This window comes from Castor canadensis, chromosome 14 (assembly GCF_047511655.1).
Source record: "Castor canadensis chromosome 14, mCasCan1.hap1v2, whole genome shotgun sequence".
NCBI classification, from domain to species: Eukaryota; Metazoa; Chordata; class Mammalia; order Rodentia; family Castoridae; genus Castor; species Castor canadensis.
In genome coordinates this window covers 64591113-64610943 of record NC_133399.1, presented here as the reverse complement: position 1 = coordinate 64610943, position 19831 = coordinate 64591113, and the positions used below count along the sequence as shown (strand labels likewise).

Genomic DNA, 19831 nt, shown 5'->3' with positions numbered 1-19831 from the left:
TAATTTTGTCTTCTATGCTGACAAGTATATTGCTTAGATATCTAGAGAATTTTATTTTCTTAGACACTTTATTGGTGGGTCAAGGTATGAATTTGAGCGAGAGGGAAGATTTTTACTTGTAAAATGGTTTACTTGTAAAATGGTTCTTAAATAATTGAAATCTGAGCCATTTTCTTTCTCTTTTCTTTTTTGGTGTTACTGGGGTTTGACCTCAAAGTCTTGTGCTTGCTAGGCAGAAGCTCTACCACTTGAGCCATATCCCAATCCTTTTTTATTTAGTTATTTTTCTAATAGGATCTTGTGTTTTTGCCCAGGCTGGCCTTGACTGTGATTCTCCTATTTATGCTTTCCAATAGCTGTGGCATGATGCCCAGCTTATTGATTGAGATGGTGGTCTCACTAACTTTTTGCCTGGGTTGACCTCAAACCTCCATCCTACTGACCTCGGTTTCCTGAGTAGCTGGTATTAGAAGAATGAGCCACTATGCCTGGCCTAAGCTATTTTTCTGCTAAAACAAGTAGAATACTCCCCAATCCTTAGAGAAAAAAGTTAATGACTAGATTTGTTGAATTTTAAATATTGTACATATAATTTTCATATGTCTATCTTTCATTTTTCAAATGAATTTACTTCTCATATATTTATCCTTTTGATGCTTACTTGTTAACATTAGGATTCAAGAAAATGATGATTCTTTGTTGCAAAATTCTATTTTTTATTATTTTAATATTTTTGAATTTTTTTTGAAAATATATATATTATACATATTTATGTGGTACAATGTGCTATTTCTATGCATGCACTCATTTTATTGTCAAATCAGAATTATTAACAGATGTATTACCCTAAACATTTATCAGATCTTTGCTATGATAGCACTCAAAATCCTTTCAGCTATTTTGAAATACACAATACATTATTTTTAACCATAGTTCCTCCCATTGTGCAGCAGAACATCATATCTTATTTCTTCTATCTAACTATAATATTGTATCTGTTGACCAACCACTGTCCTTTCCAATCTCTGGTAATTACTGTTCTAGTTTCAACTTCTCTGAGCTACACCTTTCTAGATTCCACATATGAGTGCAGCCATGCAGTCCTTGTCTTTCTGCATCAGTCTTATTTCAACTAACAAAACCATCTCCAGGTACATTCATGTTGTTGCAAATGACAATATTTTATCCACATTGTGTGTATGTACCACATTTTCTTTATCAATTTGTTGATGGACATTTCATGTTGTTTTCTAGGAATAAGGCATGAAAAGAAGCAAGAAGGCATGGGAGGAAAATTCTTCAGGTACCTAAATTGAGAAGAGTCTCACAGAAATGTGGGAAGCAATGTTAAGAATTAGAGAACAACCCAAGGAAAAAGAGGTGGATTGGGGAATGGGGACTTGTGAGCTGGAAAAGACAAGTTACCATGGAAGGAAATCTGGCTCAGAGAACAATTTATTTTTATGTGCTTTATTTTGCTGTTCCATTGACTCAGAAATATTTGGCTTTTCATTGTTGCTATGGAGGCATAATAAGAAATATAAACATACTGGTACAAAAATGTCCTACTTAAATTGCAGGAAAATGAGAAAAATCACTTTCATTTTGTTCTTTTTATTATAAGCTCTAATTTTCCATGATACTTCCCTATATGCAGAATATTTATTAAGAAAAAAACTTTGGTGGTGATATTACAGTTTCACATCAATGTTTGAAATTAAATGATCAATGGGTAACATGAAAATGGTCAACACATGGTAAATTTTGTAATATTTTAAGTCATATTGATGGACACTTGATAAACATACAATTTGCTTTTATTCTACCATCATTGTTTGTTTTGAATAAACTAGAAAACAAATAACATAATTTGCATAATGAAACCATTGAGAGTAAATCGCTGTCATTCATCAGAGGCATGTGTACCATTTCAACTTACATTTTAAATTCATTCAAGTTTATTTCTCTCCTTACCCAATTAAATAATCCTTCTGATTTATTATTACCATTTAGTGTCATATAAAATAAAGTGTTCCACTAGGAGGAGAAACAATTTGTCAAGTAGAGTCTATATTAAGTGAAACATTCTCTGATATGTTTTTAATTTGTTTGATTCTCATTTTGCTGTTTTAATTTTCCCACCTGCCAGAATGATAAGGGGCCATTTCACTTTTATTCTTTGGCCCGCCAAGGCCATGTGTTCATTTTGTTGGGAGAACTTCTGTATCTCTAGCTGGAGACATGGAAGTCAGCTCAGGAAGGGATACCCTGCAGTGGGACTCAGCAAAAGCTGTAATCAGCCACAAGTCAGTTAACAAGTCCTCCTAATCACCTCACTGTTTATTGAACCTTGTTCTAGAGGATGCTGGGAGCTGTAAGAGAAACATAGGGCAGTGTTCTTGTCTGAGTTGATGAAACTTAGTCCTTATTCAGGCTCTAATGTATACTACATACCCAGTCAGATGTTCCTATGAAAGAACTTTTAACAGGGAGTCACAAGAGGTCCTTGGATAGAATGTAAGTGATCTGTAAAAATTCCATCTTTTTAATAATTAACCATGAACAGAAATTCAAAAATTACTTCAATTATGTATGTAGGCACAAACCACAGCAGTATTGAGTGTCTGTGACCTTGTCACCTATAGAAATCACAGATAGTCTCTTATTATATTACAGTTGTTGTAGACATCTGAAACACCATTTATGCTTTATCCTATTTTAAAATCATAAACAATTAGACTTGCACTTATAGTTTGTTACCTTTTTAAAGTTTTTTTCCTCATTTTATTTTTATTTTAACTTTGAAATTAGCCCCACTCCTAAGATTTGAAGTCACGAAAATAGTTTCAAAATGTCTCTTACTTCAAACTTGTTTTTATTTCTCCAAAATGTTTTATACATTTATTTTCTATTACCATATTATTGTTGTTTTGGGAGTACATTGTGACAAAAGTGCTTATGATATATCTTAGTTAAATTCACCACCAACATTCTCCTTTATTACCTTCCCCCACTCATTTTTCAATTTTCATACATGAACACAATATTTCCACCCTATTAACCTTCCTACCCCCTCTCCCTACATCCTTTCTCCTCCCACTGGTGCCAACCCCCAGATAGGACCTGTTTTACCTTCCTGTCCTTCCTGTCCTATGTTTTAATGTGTCAATATATAAGCACATATATCACTAAATAAAAAAATTTTGGATATCTGAGAAAACTAACACCACCCATTGGCCAAAGTACTCAGGACACACACAAAAAAATAGAGAATCACTGACTGTGGTTATCAGATTTAGCAATTTCTGTATTAATTTGTATTTCCAACTGAAGAAGAAGAGAGAAAAGCTGGAAAGAACTTAAATTAGGGATATTATCATATGGTAAGGTAGAGAAGCTGAAGCTATTAACAACATCAAGGTTTCTGAATTATCAGACTTCAAATTTTTCCTTTATGTATAATGTCAACACATATGATGTCTTGACAAATCTTTCTTTCTGTTGTTGCTTACTATTCTTTTCTCATTTTATGACCTTAGAATGTTACTCTACATCTCCCATCTTTTCCTCCTTTGCTGGGTGGAATGTTAATAATGTCTAGTTTGTTGTTCTTGTGTGTTTTTGTGTGAGGATTATGTTCCTAGCTAATTGTAAGAGCTTAAGAAATATAGAATGTATTTAACATAATGACTACATATTTACAGAGTATTTAAAAATTCTAAGGCAAATGCTCTAAATTACTATTATGGATGATGTGTCATGCATGCCAGTGTTTTAAAAGAAGACTCTTGTCTATCAACTAAAAAGTGCTATGTCATTGTTGGGTAAGGCATAAAGCCTGAACAGTGGCAGGAGGGGGCACCATTCTAATGGGAACGTGGGGCTTAGAAATGTTACAGCTTTCAGTTTTCTAGGCTATGATGTACTTCTGCCACTTTCCTCTCATGGGAACGTGGGGCTTAGAAATGTTACAGCTTTCAGTTTTCCAGGCTATGATGTACTTCTGCCACTTTCCTCTCAAACACAGCTCACAAGTCGTTAATAGTATAGGGCATTTCCACAGAGTTAGGATAGGAGTGGGAGTGAGGGGTTTGGTGTCAGTATCATTTGGTGTGCCATGGAGATGCTCCCACAGACATAGTTTCTTTTCAGTAGTTGAAAGAATTGCTACCATTTCCCCTTACAGAGCTGAGAACACAGTTCACTGGTAGAGTTAAGGAACATTCTGGTCCATCTATCATCTTTGTTCTTGTAGACATTACATTTTCAGTATGACCCACAGATCAAATTTTTCAATAAGTAACAAATGTAAACTTTTCTCACACCTAATATTGCATACCATGGCCATGGTACATTAAAGAAGTTGAGTGTGAATTTCAAAAAGATGGCTGTAATGCAACACCTCCCTTGTCACTTAAATCAACATTGCAGCCAGTATATTTTAACTTTTGGTTGATAGTCATTAACCAAAATGTATAAATGTATAAAATGCCATGTGCAAGGCATTTTATACCAATTCTTCTTATTTCTCACCAGTGTCTCTTGGTGGCGCTGCTGTCTCCATTTTGAGCTGTTCTGAGAGTCCTGAACATAAAACAATCCTTCTTCAATCTTCTCTTTCTTCTTTGCAAGGTAGTTCAGGCTGGAAAGTAGCTTTTAAAGCACAAAAGACCTTATTTTGCAGACATTAAACATTTCCTTTTCTCTAAGAAATTTCATAGCCAGCACCCTTATTTCTTTGCTAACACCTCCTGTGTCATTAATGGTGACTCCCAACTTCATGTCAGTGTTCTGATTCAGCTAAACAATAGAGTAGATGGAATAAATTTTGATTTGACCTGTATCAGAAGATCCCAGCCCTACCTTGGCTTAACCCAAAGCCTCTGACCCATTGGCTAATGGCCTCCATTGGCAACATCACTATTGCAGCCTTTGTAATTCTAAGTTATTCTTTGAAACAGAAAGAAAGAGCTGAAGAAAGGAAGAGAGAAAGAAAGAAAATGATTTTGTATTAATATATTGACCTTAAGAGATATGGAGAGGCAAATGCTTTTATCTGAAAGCTAACCAAGACCTAGGCATTGAGGATAGGGAATGAGAAAATTAGGCAGTCTGGCAGCTTTGGTATTTGTAGAGGTTCATAGAAAGAAGAATGCTAAAAACTTACTTTTGTTTAAAGGAATTTGGTTTTAACCTCTCACTGATTCACTTCAACATAACAGCAGCATTTGCAAACAAAATCCAAAATCTGCCTTTGACATTTGTTGAAGAATAAAGCATAAACAAACTTCCAGAAGGTAACAGGCCACAAGCCTGCTTCCCAGCCAGCACCTGGGAGACATTGGCATAGGAACCCCAGCTTCTCACTTTTCTCACTGTACCATGAAGTCTCTGACTCACATGGCTTAGAATCTGAAAACAGGCCAATAATGTTTTTCTTTTTTAACATGGTTCATTTAGAGTACATTATTGAATGAGAATAAGAATAGGAGATAATTTTATTATGAGGAGCTACATGATTTTGAAGATTTTCACTACAGCACTGGTACAGGTAAGCAATGTGCCCTTTGTTTCATGGATTCTGGGGACTTGTCAGTCAGCACATGAGTAAAGATCTTTCTGTAGAGAATAACCACTTTTTGACATTAACTGTGTCTTGATGGAGCACACTGCATATGAGTTATGAGTTTTGGCCTGTGAGCTGTGAAAGATGACTCAGAAAATACAGCCTTGGAGAACTAACTGAGGAAACACCTTTGGCAGTTGGAAGCCCTGACCAGACTCAGCTCTTTTCTATTTTTGGCTCCTCCTCAGAGGTCCAGAGTGCCACAAGCCAGCCTCCAATCCCATTTCTAGTTGCTCTGGTTTCAGTGTATTGACATCTCTTGTCTCCTTCATGAGCCTGTGTGGGGCCATGTAGATGAGATCTGGGACAGGAAAGGAAAAGGAATAGTTGGAGACAACCTCTCTGATAGTTACCAAAAAAGGTACAAATTGATTTTGACAGAGCAGGAAGGTAGTGGTGAAAGGCTATCAATGAAAGGGAAGAATCTAGTGAAACTTGAAAATACTTGAAAGAAGTTTTAGTTGTCAGTGCTTTACAAATAAGAAGACCAAGTATGGACTAGGGATGTATCTCAGAGGGAGAGCACTTGCCTAGCAAGCACTGGACCCTGGATTCAATCCCTAGCACAATAAAAAGAAAAAGACAAGAGTAGAAAGTTCATATGATACAGCATAGGTTGTAGAAAAAGAAAACATGAAGTATTTGAGACCAAGCTGTTTAAGAGTAGTTTGTTAACACACAGTTTGCTTACCTATTATTTGCTTAGTCTCCTAGGGACAGGAAAAAGTTGTAAATATCTTAAAAGGATGTTTTAGTGTTAATAGGAATAATAAATGGAGAAAGAGTAAGAGAGAATGAAGTAAGAAGCGAGCATAAGGATTTAGGGTTTTTTTTCTTGACGAGATTATTGATAAAACAGAAAATGCCATCTTGAATGCTAAGTTACTGAAATAATGATTATGGGATTTATATATTGAGATACACAAGCTACTAGAGCCAGGAAGAGCACTAAAGATAATTTAGTGTACTTTTTATTTTAGAGATGGGATCAGAGACTTAGACTATTATTCCCAAAGTTACAAAACAATTGAGACAAGCAGCAACTTAAATAAATAAAGTTATTCTGATTCTAGTCTAGGATCATAGCAGTTTCTCACCCTATTCTGTAAAAGTGAAGAGAAATATAAAGGTCATGTGTTTTATTGACTTGCTTGAGGTTAATCAACACATTAGAAGAAAACATGTGACTAGAAACAGTCCTGATTTCTGGTTGGGGCATGAGTTTACCTGACATGAAATCATCAGTGGTTTCATAGGTTAGGTTCCCTGGGATGACATGGATATTAGATAGCAAGAGAATTCAAAGAAAATTCTCTTGGGCACAATGCCTACAGGAAGAAGAATTGGACAGAAGGGAAAATTGAGCTGTGATGCAGATTAATGAAGGGCATAGGTGATACAGATGGTAGTCTGAGACCCGGATGGCCCTCAGGGATTGTCGTGATTTAGAGGAAAGGGCCCAGCTTTATGATTTCCATGATTGTTCTTCATTTGCTTCACTTTGGGAGGAGTCATAACCTTGAGAAGGATGACCTTCAAGGAACTTCACAAAGAGGGCTGCCAGCTAAGGTCTGATAGCTAGCAGCTCTTCCAAAGATTGGTAGAATGAGACATTCATTACCAAAAGGCCATCTTGGCAGTATACTCTAGTACATGCTTATACCGTTCAGATTCACTTCTTCACATAAATAGTAGGAATAAGTCTCCTAGGAATTCCAGTAGTTTCTTTTCTGGGGGGTGGGGTGGCAGAGTGAGGGATCTTGTAAGAATAAGGCTAGTGGGATAAAACTATTGCCCCGATGACATAGTGAGTTTCAAGGTCTCAAACAACACTCACTATCTCCCTCCTCCACTAACTACTCTAGATTTCTCTTACCCTCTGTTGGTGTTGGTGGCTTTCCTTGTGGTGTGCCCATGACCATCCTAAGGTCACCATGCCTTCTTTAGGCATAGTTTCATCTATCCATTTACCATGAAACTTGGACAAGTAAATCATGTGAGTGGCAAATATATTTCTTCCTTCCTCCAATTGTATGTAAGCATCCCTGCTTTTCTTCCAACGTCAGGCCTATAACACTGTCAAGACAGTACCTCCTTTTACTGTAAGCTGGTCACTTGATATGAGATGCCTAGGTAAGTGCCAAAGCTTTAGTACAACTAGAACCTTTCTATATTCCCTAATGGAAACATTTTCCCTTTGGGAAACAGAATTTCTAGCCATATAGCTCCAGAGTTGCTGGAATGGAAAGCAAAAATCATTCAAGTCACTGGAGTTGTGATAAGTGCAACCACATTTACTTTCAAATCTCGGTTCCTGAGTCTATATATTCAACCAACTGGGATACGATGCATATCACTGATTTAGAGCACACAGTGCACCTTGGAAGAAGGAATTCCCAATGACAGTATTGCCTCCAAGCTGGCATTTCACCTATGCCTCTTCAATAGGCCATTCCATTGCTCCATCAGGACAGCAGTCTTTGGTCAGATTGGTATGTGATATGAGCAGTGACCAGATGGTCAGGTAACAGTCATCTGTTCCTCCACCTCCTTTTTAGAAGTGGATCTCTTGATGTAGGATCTAACACCAACAAATCTAACACTGTAAGTTCTCAAATACTGGAGCTGGCCACAGTGCTGAGGGCAGAAAAGCTGATTCCATGCCCATAACATGTGTTTATTCCTGCCAAAGTGAATTACTGCCTCTTTCAAGTTGAAAGGTCCGATACATTCAACTAGCCAACAAGTGACTGGTCTCCTGTAGACACAGTGCTATACTTGGGAATGTGTCAGTTTCTTTTTCTAGAAGATTGCACATTTGACAAGACCAATAATTCAATCAGCTTTGGTAAGTAAAGGCAATACTACTGAGTACATACATAGCTATTTCATTCAAGTGTCCATTGTGCTAACATCAGGGAGACTGATTACAGAAACTGAATGATGTCAGCTGGCCTAGTGATATTGTTATTAGCTGGTTATTTAGTACCTCTTCCCTAGTATGTGCTTTCGTGTAGGTGCTCTCTGATTGTGTGTGTGCATGTGTGTGCGTGTGCGTGTGTGTGTGGTGCTGGGCATCTAAACCATGTCTTCACATGCACTGTGCAAGCACTCTGCCACTGAGCTACGTCCCTGGCATTAGGCATTAATATTTGATCATTGCATTCTGTTCTCATTTCCATAGACCCATCCAATCCCTCTACCTGAACATTTTCCTGCCCTTCCAATTTGTATTCTTCTTACTCCTTGACCTTCCGGTGAAGCCACTGGCCGAGCATATTCTAACCCCAGGACACTTCTTTTTCCACACAAAGAACACGGCCACATACACTACCTCAAGCTCTGCCTATTGAGAGGATTTCTCTTTGTAACCATTGTTGAGGGTCACCTCTAAGCCAGGCTGTAATACAGACTGCATCCATTTCCAGCTTGCACCTACATACCAAGCCAACCCATCTATAAACCAAACATGGATTTTTTTCGCCTCTTTTGTTAATCAGCTGTAAGGGATTACCCCTAAATGATGATAGGTAGGAGTTGATGATCAAGAACATGAATAGTAAATGACTTTAGGATTAAGCTACCTGTTCCTACCGCTTCCTTATGTCTTCTGGTATTTGATATATCATTTCAAGCTCATGAACTCATTGCATCTCATATCTCTGTGGTCAAATAGCTGCCAGATCATAATATACAGTACAGGCTTCATGCTTATTTGGTTGTTTATAGTTAGGCATGCCTAACCATAGTAGCATACTAGGACCTATTTTTCAAAAGATGTATAAATATCTGCTGTAGATTGCATGGGCTAACTACAGCACTCTCGGCATCGGGCTTGAAATAAATGGCATCTTTTCCCACCACAGCTACTCTGATGCTATGCCATAGGGTAGACTGTATTACTCAAGTGGCAGGTCGACTCATACCACAGTCTAAATTGCTACACATTCTTTTTCTATTTTGGTATTTCTTAAAGCTGACAGCTTTTCATGCCACCTGGCATGGATGACCCACCTGGCATATGATTTGATGCTGTATTCCTGGCAATGGATTATGCTGTCTCCAGAACATGGAAATACCTACCAGGTAAGGTAATTCCTTTCTCATGGTAAGAAGAGCGAATTACAACATGCATCCTTTCTTTTGGATGTCAAAATGTTTGAGACTATGTGATTTTTTACTGATGTAATACGACCTAAGTTAGCATAAGGTTTACCTCCCACCCTCTGCTATCAGGTGTTTTACCTAGGCCTACAATGTCCTTGCCATTTCTTCTTTGTCTGGTCCAGTTGGCATGGTACCTTAGGTTTAGTGAATCAATGAGATTTTCTGTGGTATGCCTGGATAGTCTAGAGCTCTCAGACTATATTAGGACAAGGATGAACAGTGAACATACCCCACAGGCAAGATTGTGAATATATACTATTGTCTTTTTCCACTGCATGTGAGCTCTTTCTGATCTTCTTTTTTGGTGTGGTTATAAAAGAATGTGTTTGACAGATTAATGGTCACATGCCATGTGCCTGAGATCACAGAAATCTGTACTAGCAAAAATTTCACATTTGGGTTACTACTGCTTATTGAGTTTGTGATAACCATTGTTGTCCTCCATGATCCATCTTTTTTAAGGACAAGTGGTAAATAAAATGGAGACACAATGGGAATTGGTACTGCTGTATCCAGTAGGTTTTCCTGTCATTATCCTTGAAATATGTTCACTTATTAGATAATATTCTAGAAATAAGTACCTGTTGAAGGGAAGAGAAAGAAGCAAGATTGTTCAGAAGGAAAAGTTGGACTGGATTGTTATCTCAATGGATGCCACCGCTGATCCCCTGAGAAGCTATTGGTGTAGTTGGCCCTTAAGAGTTGTCTTGAATTGAGGTGAGGAGACTAAGAACCTTATGGTCTTCTTATGACCACGATTGGATGCAGGATGACCAGGGAAGGTGCATAACTGTGGGCAGGGCAGTTCTCTTTATCCAAGGCACTTCCACATGAGGGCTGACAGCTGAGAACTGTCTGCTGCAAACAATTAAAGCAACTGGAAGAATAGGTCTTCTATTCTTAAAGGTGAATTTGGACAAAGCTTCATAGATTCCACTACCTTATATAATATAATATAACCCCTCAAAAGGAGAATAATATATTACATAATATATCATATATATATAAAAGCATATATATATATATATATGTTTGTTAAAACGTAGACACTCTTAAGAGCATATAGTGTTTTTGAAGTGAAGGATAAGAAAAAGCAGGATCAGAGAAAAAGAACTGGCCTGCCATACTTTAATTACAGAAGAGTACACTAACTATTTGCATACTGAACAGACACTGAACTCAGAAGAGGATGGTATTTGTAGACTGATAAATGAGTCTGGAATAAATGACTTCTCATAAATTGCCTACATGTAGCTTAGGCGAGCATAAACTAGTTGCCCCAGGCTGGCTTCTCTGTTTCACTGGATAACAAGTGCCACTTCACATTATGGAACTCATTGAGTTGGAGCACATTCCAGTACATGTTCAAGAGCTCTAGGTATACTGTGGATTGAATTCATTCATAATCAGTAATGATGTTTTTCTTCTTAAACATTTGATCTTGGACAATTCATGAAATTAAGGACATGAATTTGATATGTATTGTTAAACTTAATGCCCAACATGATGAAAAATGTGAAAAGATGAATTTAATCAGAAATTTCAAAAATGATAACTTAGAGAAACCATCTCTGCCTTTCTCATTTAAGTAGCACTTTCTCATTTCTGTCTCCTTACCTCTTTTGTGTTTGCATTTATCACTATATGATATATAACAAACAACTTTTTGAGAATGTCTATATCTTCTCCATTTGGAATGTGTTTCATGACAGCAGGGAGTTTTTTTTAACTTGGCTTATTACAATGTAGCTAAATACTTAAAGGATGCCTGGCACAAAGTATGTGCTCAATAAATTGTTGGTTAAAAGGTTGGACCAATGGATAGATGAGTCATATTTTATTTGGTAAGTATATCTGTTTTTGGAGAACATACTATTGTTAAATTGAAGGTCATAAATTAGGATGAGTCAATGGTTGCTTTTAGTGAACTCAGGACTAAAATTACTGTAACTTTTCCTCCATAAGAGTCTAACATTTTGGTCATAAGAGTTAATTATGGTTAATACATCATTAAGAATTTTTAAATTTCAGTAATAAGAGACATCACATTTCATCAGTTATTCTGTTGCTGTGTTTTCTGATGGCTGCTGCTGATGTTAGTGTAGCATTGAGGATAAAGATGGTGTGCTAGCAGGTAATATTCACCAAGTATTTTTTTTTTTGCTAGTCACGGTGCTGTTTTGCATTCATTAACATATTTGGGGCTCATTATGGCTTTATGAAGTCCAGCTTACCATTTGTCTGCTAAAAAACTGAGATGCAGAGAAGTACATATCAAAAGCCACATAACTAGCTGGTTGTAGAATCAGCATTTGAACTGGGGTGAGACTTAAACCAAAGCTTGTATCTTTACTATGACATTCTAAGGCAGAGGCAAGAAGGAAGAAGGGAGAAGAAAGAGATATAATTTGAAGGAAAATAAATCCCTCTTTCAAAATTGAAAATACGCTTTTTCAAAACTGTGGTTGGGGAGTAAGAAAGGGGTTTCAGAACAATCCATAATCACCATGTTCAAATAGGTAACAGCTACGAGGCAGAAAGAAAAATGGCAATGTCAGAGCACAATTTGGAAGTTCATGGGAGCAGAGGAAGGAGACCTGGTCTTTTGAGGGGACAAGGTGTATTAGTTACTTTTGTATATCTGTGACAATACCTGAGAAAAACAACTTAAAGGGTGGAATTATTTATTTTAGCTCACAGTTTCAGAGGGTTCAGACTATCATAGCAAGGACAGTATGCAGAGAGCAGATCATATTATGGCAAACAGAAAGCAGAAAGGAAGGAAGAGAATGGGGGTCATGTATAACCTTCAAAAAAAAAAAAAAACCTCCAGTGACCTGCTTCCTCCAGCTAGACACCACTTCCTAAAGTTTCCACCATCTCCCAAAATAACGCCACCAATTGGGGACTAAGCAGTCAACATATGAGCCTTATAAGAGGCATTTCATGTTCAAACCATAACATTCTGTCCCTGGCCCCCAAAGGCTCATGGTCATCTTACAATGCAAAAATGCATTTAATCCATCTCTGAGAGTCCCCAAAGTCTTAACAGTTCCAACATTGTTCAAAAATCTAAATTCAAGGTCTTCTACAACTCAAGGCAAACTCTTAGCAATGATTCCTTGTGAAATCAAAAAGAGTTTCATACATCCAATATACAATGGCACAGAGTAAACATTCCCATTAAAAAAGGGAGGAGTAGAAGAACAGTAAGGCAAATTGATCCAAAGAAAGACCTAAATCCAGCAGAGCAAACATCACATCTTATATGTCTATGTCTGGAATCCAGGGTACATTGCATCATGATATGATATCCAACAGGCTTGGACAGCCCACTTCTATGACACCACTTGCAGCCCACATGGCCTCTCTCGAGCTGGTTACACTTGCTGCCTGTGGCTTTTCTTGGCAGACAGTCCACATTCCAGGCATTTCCAACATCCTAGAATCTCCATTGCATCTTTGACTCCTCTTTCACAGCTTCACATGTTGCCCTTCCAGGAGCTGCCTGCAGGGATCCCGACCCTGCCACAATTGCCAGGCCCCTCAAAACTTCCTTTGGAATCTGGGTGGTGGCATTCATGTTCCCACAACTCTTGCATTCTGCATACCTGCAAAGCCAGTATCACACAGATAATGACAATGGCCAGCTTGAGCAGTAGCTAGCACCCCTTGGATCACAGCTGCAGTAGCCTGTGAGTGCCTGGACGGCTGAACATGGAAAAACACTTCCCTAGACCACACTGAAAGTAGGGTGCCCAGGATCTCTTTTCTCAAAGGAGCCTTTCAAATGAGTTAAAACCTTTATACCCTTGAGTCTGTGATGGGTGGGATTTTGCCAATTCCTGATATCCTATTATTCTGATGCAAAGTGTTTGGCATATTTTTAATGGTGATAGTCTCTTCAGAAATCATGCTTTCCTTGGCCCCAGTTTTACGTGTTCTTCTTTTCTGTTCAGGGTACAAATTGTTCAAATCTTTCTGCTCCATTTTTTTGCTACTAATTTCTCTGTAAACCTGCCAAAAACAGCCAGAAACAACTATGCCACAGTCTGAATACTATGCAGACTTGACATTTCCTGAACTGAATTAATTAGTCCATTACTTTTAAATTTTGCCTCTCTCAAAGTCCCCAGAAATAGACAAAATATAGACAAGTTCTTTGCAAGAGTGTAATATGAATGGTTGTGAGTTCAATCCCCAAGAGTCCTCATTCCCATCTGAAACTGCAGGAACCAGAACTTCATTGTCCAAATTCTTGTTAGCGTTCTGGTCTCCTGAGCTTCCACTAGAATCACACATTAAGTCCTGAGGATGGATTTCTAGATTTTCTTTAGATCACTTCTCCAAACTTCCAAATTCTTCCCACAAACCAGTTTCAAAGGCTCTGAACCACACGGTTAGGTTTAGTTACAGCAATAACTCCACTTCTCTGATACCAATTTTCAGTGTCAGCTATTTTTGCATCACTATGACAAATACCTGAGAACATCAACTCAAAGGGAAGAATTATTTAATTTACTGAACAGTTTTAGACCATCATGGCGGGGAGGGTGTGGTGAGGCAGCTTACATTGTGGTAAGCAAGAAGCAGACAGGAAGGGAATAAGGACTAGATGCAATTTTCAAAGGCATGCCATGACTGACCTACTTCCTCCAGATAGAGCCTACTTCTTAAACTTTCTACCACTGACCAAATTAGTGCCACCAGATAGGTACTAAGCATTTAAAAGTCTGTGAGGGAACATTTCATATCTAAACCATAACACAAGTTAAGATTATGGAGGAGGTTCTATTTTAGCTGTGTGTTAGAAGTGGAGAAAGACTTACCACAAGGAAGTGACAACAATGTTGCATATTGTCAGAAGTAAGGTGTAAGTAAGGTAACTAAGCAATGTATTAAAAATGCATCATGGTCAGCCTAACTTTGCTCTCTAAGTAAGAGGCTGCAATATATTCCATATGTACTATATGTACATAAACACGATCCTCAGCTTATTATGGGCTATGTCCCAACAAACTCATTGTAAGTTGAAAAAAACAAAAGTTGAAATGCATTTAAGACACCCCACCTACTAAAAATCAGAGCTTAGCCCACCTACTTTAAACATGCTCAGAACACTTACATTAGCCTACAGATGGATGATATCACCTAACACAGAGCCCATTTTATAATAAAATGTTGAATAGCTCGTGTAATTTATCAAATATTATATTGAAAGTGTAAAACTGAATGTCATATTGGGGACTCAGCACTAACATACACAGCTGAAAGAATACCAGGTCTGAAGAAAGTCTGCAGCATTAAGCTAAAATGAACTGTTGGATAATGAAGATGCTACAGTGACAGGCTTATGATTTTCTCTCTTCTCTGATGAGACTTAAGAGTAGTTGGTAAAAGGCACTGGGACAGCAACCCTGGTTGATAGTTTAGCAGGCCTAAACTCTTCAGGAAGATGTCAAGTTTTGACTCTACAGTTTGTTCTTTTCATCATACAGTTTTCAACAGCAAGCAAGAGCATCCTGTATCTGCTGTCAGCTCTTGTGAATCTGTCATAATTGGCATCCATTTCTTCTAACATCCATATACTATTAGTGATAGTAGCAAATGCCTCCACCAGTTTTTTCATTGTGAACTTTCTTGGTGTCTTGGGTCTAACTCCTTTCTTGGCCCCAACTTCTTAATTTATTTTTTCCTTCAGTTTGATCCAGTGCCTCATTGGAAAGTTGTTCAGCCTCAATTCCAAAAAGCTCATGAACATCCTCGTTATTAATAAGCACAAATATATTGCTACTTAATTATTTCATCATTAGCAGTGTCTTTGTTAAAGCCTTTGAATGTACTCACATGTCTTTGAAATTCTTCCAAATGCTGTTCATGCATTGTTGCATCACTTCCCATGCTGTAGTAATGTTCTGTATTGCTTTTAGAATATTAAACTCTCAGAGCTTTGGCCAAGATTCAGTTGAATCGACAGTCTGCACAAACGTTTAGGGTAAAGAGCATGTAATAATAAATAGTGGCTTTGAGAGCAGCTATTGCACCTTCATCTATTGACTGAAGGAGTGTAGTTATGTTCAGCAGGAAATACACAAATTTTACATAAGGGTATATGCTGCAGTTCTGCTGTGGATACCCTGGAGTATTATCTAAGATCAGAAGAATTTTGAACAGGATGTTGTTTTACCTACAATGTATTTTTGCCTATGGAATAAAATAGTTTAAAATTTAGTCTTCAATCAATGCTGATGTCATCCAGGCTTTCTTGTTCTGATACTAAACAGGGAGCAAATGCTTGAATGGTTTAGGCCTCTCTGAGTGGTAAATTAGAAAAAGCTTTAATTTGAACGATGCACCATTTCCATTCCAAAGCAGTGTTACATGATCTTTAATGCCTTGAATCCTGGCATTGTCTTGGTCTTTTGATGAATATATGTATGCTGGCATGTGCTTCTGGAATAAGCTGGTTTCATCAACACTAAATACTTGTTTTGACAAATACTTCCCATCATAATTATCCTATGCAGCTCTTCCTTAAAAGCATTGGCTTCTTCACCTTACTGCAGACCTTCACATTATGAAAATTATGATGTTTTACAAGCATTGAAACCACCCATGATTTGCTACCAACATTTGCACAGACATAGGGTCACTGGCAAACTCTTTCAGCATATCACTTAGCTAATTTAGCCTACTAAATTATATGCACTCCTGTATCTTGTCTTCCATCTATGTGATAAGTAATTTTTTTTGTGTTATCGATCAGTCTAGTTCTTTTCTTCATGATGACAGTGGGTTGAACTGATGCAGTGAAATCACTGAATTACTTCTTATCCTTTTGATGGTCAAGAGTGTCAGTTGTGAAAGTCCTAACTTATGTGCCATGGCCATTCATGGCTTGCCTCCTTCATGCTGGAGTAATTACCTCCTTCATCTCAAGAGTAATTGCCTTCCTCTTCTCGTCAGAAGCAAGAGACAGATAGGCATTTTTCAGACATAATGGAATGCAAAAGCATAAAACATAAAATCCAAAAAAATTATGGCCACATAGCACACTGCAAAGTACTAGTTGCTTCCCCTTGTGATCGTGGGACTAAGTGGGTGCTGCAGATAACTGCTGCTGCCCAGCATTATGAGAGAGTATAGTATCAATATTGTATGTCAAAACTTTGTAGGGGCTGGGGATGTGGCTCAGGGTTAGAGTCCCTGCCTAGCAAGCACAGCATGAGTCTGGTGAGTTCAAATCCCTGTACCAGCAAAAAAGACAAGAAAAAAGGACAAATTGCCCGATAAAATGTCATTAAATTGGATATGGACAAAATAACCTTTAGAGCTGGGGGTGTGACTCTAGTGGTAGAGTGTGCTTGCCTCACAAGAAATAAGCCCTGAGTTCAATATCTAGCACTACCAAAACAAACACCAATTGTTTACATTTTCCACGTTTGCTTTATTGCTTTCATACATATTTATACACATATGTACATACATACACACACACATATATACTTATGTGTGTTTATAAATGTCCCTCAGTATCCATAGAGGGTGATTCCAAAATCTGTGGATGCTCAAGTCCCTTGTATAAAGTGGCATAATATTGCATGTAACCTATGCATATCCTCTTATATACTTAAAATTATCTCTAGACTAAATATAATGCTTAACACAAAGCAGGTGCTAAATAAATAGTTATTACATTATATTGTTTAGGAAGTAATAACAAGAAAACAGGCACAAGTATAGTTAAATTACTAAATCATTTGAGAGAAAGTACAGATTTAATGACATTTTTCCAAAAATATTTCAGCCTGCATTTTCTAAAAACTAGGATATTTTTGCTAAACCGTAGCATTATTATCAAATCCATAAAGCATTGTATTGATACAATATTATCATCTAACCTAAAATACATATTCAAATTCACCCACTCTCCCAATAATGTCCTTTATAACAATTTTTCCATTATAAGAAGCCAATATCACACATTACATTTAATTCATTCTGCTCTAGTATTCTTTATTTTAGAAAATGTTCTCAGCCACTTTTACTCTAACACTAATTAACATTTTGAAGTGTACCAGTCATTTCTCTTGTAGAAAGAGTCTCAGTTTGGGTATGCCTGTTTCCTTATGCAGGCTCAGGTTGTAGGTTCTTGGCAGGTGCTTCATATGTGTGACCTTGTCTCCTCTGTGTCTGTGCAAGACATCAATTTGTAACATAAACATATTGATGTTACAATGTTGATGACATTAATGTGATCACTAGGTGAAGGTGTTATCTGTCTGGATTCTCCACTATAAACATACCATTTTCTCTTCAAAATCAAATAAACTGTGAGAAGATACTGTCAAAATGTGTGACTAGCCTAACAAATTTTCAAGTACAATTTCAGCACCCATTAGTGATTCTTGTCTGAAACAATTACTGCAATATGATTGAAAAAATTTCAATTCTTCTTTCATTTCTTTTATATTTCTTAGTTGGCATTTCCTTTCCTCATTTTGAGCAAATTCTCACTTATAGGGAGATATTCTATGCTCATCTTGTACTTTCTCTCCTCTACAGTCTGCCTTTTCTCCAAGCCCTAATTCTTTTATTGCAAAATGGTATTGTGTAACCAAGATTTGGTGCTGGATGTGCTCATTGGTATTGAGTTATCATTGTATATACATGTATTTTTTGACAGTGCTGGGATTTGAACTCACACTTGCCAGGCAGGCACTACCATTTGAGCCACTCTGCCAGGTGTACATGCATACATTTTAATGTTTCTGCAATGGGACATATGTCATTAAATACCAACCAAGTGAATCTTTAAGTTACAACCTTTTGTGAGTAGACATTAGTTATATAAAGGACAAAAACCTAATTAGAATCATGGTTTAAAATTTTTTTAATTATAACTATAAAAGACTGTATAACCTTTTAAAATCATCTTGAGATAGATAATTGAATATCATGATCGGTTGGTTGGCAACCCAGATTCTATAACCTTAGGTTTCTGAGATTTTGTATTTTGACCTTTTGATTTGATAACAACACTGTAATTATGGGATGGAATTAAAGTTAGTATTCTCATATATTAGCAAGTAAGGAGGTATATAAATAATAAAGAAAATAAATGAAGCACATGTTCAGGTTCTAGAATAAGCTTAAGGTTAGGTATAGTTAAGACATTTTAAGATTATATTTCTGTATGTTTTGTCAATTAAGGTGTTTGAGGTGTTCAAAGGAATCAGTAAGTCTTCTAAATCAATAAAATATATTCTAAATTGCTTAGGAATACAGAAATAAGTTTATAATAATTTTGAAATGTTTAAGAAAAATTAATCTTAAATTTTTATTGGCTATGACTTAGTAAATTAAACAGTAAAGAAGAATAATAGAGAATATTATTTTGGGCATGTTCTCCATGCCCAAAAGCCCCTTGATAGTAAAAAGTTGAGGAAGGGCTAGATGTACTCTGAGGGAGAATTGAGCCTGAGCATCGTGACATTCACTATAATTGCTATTTTGGTTTCCTCTTGTAAGGTCAAAGAAAATGTTAAGATATATTGATCCATAGGCTATCAATCAGTCTATCAGCCATGAGAAAGACCTTAAATGTCATATATTCTATTATTTATTATTTATAAGAAACTTAGCACAAAGAAATTCAAATATTCACCAATTGTCATTTCACCATAGTACTAAAAAAATGATTAAGATACTTCCCTATGTTTCAGGTCCTCACACTCTGTTTTTTCCAACATACCATAACATAGATTAAGGGATAATCTTCTTGCATTCTGGAGAGTCCAAAATGACTTGCTATTTGTTGCTGAATTCTATACGATACTCTGAGACACCCCCTTAAGAGGCAATGGAGTAGAGACAGGTGCTGGTTCCATTTACTTCCTCTGCCAAGATTTTTTTAAAAGTGAATTTGTGAAATTGGCAACAATAAGTGGATTGCACAGATAACCAGAGGTTACAGGTGGGGACATTACAGTGACTTTCCAAGAGAGTTGAAATTAAGTACTACCTGGAGACAGGGAA

At 37.0% G+C, this 19831-nt stretch overlaps 1 long non-coding RNA gene across 3 annotated transcripts in view; it reads right to left on the bottom strand.

Annotated features, from left to right (window-relative positions):
- LOC141416880 (uncharacterized) overlaps nt 1–19831 on the bottom strand; it is a 130315-nt gene that overhangs the window by 69047 nt on the left and 41437 nt on the right. The window contains exon 3 of one of the 3 annotated variants that reach the window (XR_012441455.1): nt 3947–4653. The exons of 1 other annotated variant lie outside the window; for it this stretch is intronic. This is a non-coding gene — a long non-coding RNA (uncharacterized lncRNA). Of the gene's footprint in view, nt 1–3946; nt 4654–10925; nt 13405–19831 lie in introns of those variants that run through there. One more of the 3 variants, XR_012441457.1, reaches the window with a different exon arrangement.